The following is a 972-nucleotide window of genomic DNA, read 5'->3' on the forward strand; positions in this document are numbered from 1 at the left end:
TGGTGTTTTGTAAGTGATACTATGATTTCTTAAACAACGTCCCATTGCTGTTGTTATTAGTACTTTTTCAAGATTTCTCAATGGCTAGGGTTTAATACTATTTTCTTTAATTTAATTTACTATTTTTTACTATAATTGAAAAAAAACTTTAGAATAAAATAACATTTTATTATTTAATAAAATTAATATCATTAGTTTTTATGTTATTGAAAGAACTTTCTTGAAAGAACTTAAAAAGAAACCAAGAAAATGGCAGAAGAAACCATTGCAATAGATGTAGAAGATAAACCAATTAGAATATTGACATATAACATGTATCTTAGACCAATGTTAATATCAGCAGCTGGTCATGATCATAAAGATTCGAGATTGAAAGTATTTTGTAAAGAACGATTAAAAGATTTTGACATAATTTGTTTTCAAGAAGTCTTTAAGGAATTAAATTGGAGAAGAGAAAAACTATTAAAAAAAGCTAAAAAAGCGGGTTTTAAGTATCGAATTCAAACAGAAAAACCTTTATTTCCACTTTTTCTTTGTGATGCTGGATTAATTATTATAAGTAGATTTCCTATTGTAGAGAATCAATTCAAACTATATAAAAGAAGTATTTACGCTGATGCGGTTGCTTCTAAAGGTGTACTTTATGCAAAAATTGAAATACAGTCTAATAAATATTTACATGTATTTAATACACATACACAAGCTGATTATACTTTAGACCCAGAGAAAGCTAAACCTTCAAGAGATGTAAGGTTAAGTCAAATCAGGAAATATGCTAAATTTGTCCAAAAGAAATGTAATAACGATACATTTCCTGTGATTTGCTGTGGTGACTTTAATGTAAATGGAAGGGCTGGAACTGATGGAACAACGGAAAGTCCAGAATATACAGAATTTCTTCAAAATTTTCATTTTGATAGTGGAGAACTTATTGACTTACTTCTTAGAGATAATCATGGCATTCAACCAGTA

The sequence above is a fragment of the Entamoeba nuttalli genome, assembly GCF_000257125.1.
Source record: "Entamoeba nuttalli P19 unplaced genomic scaffold asmbl_5812, whole genome shotgun sequence".
In the NCBI taxonomy this organism is placed as follows: Eukaryota; Evosea; order Mastigamoebida; family Endamoebidae; genus Entamoeba; species Entamoeba nuttalli.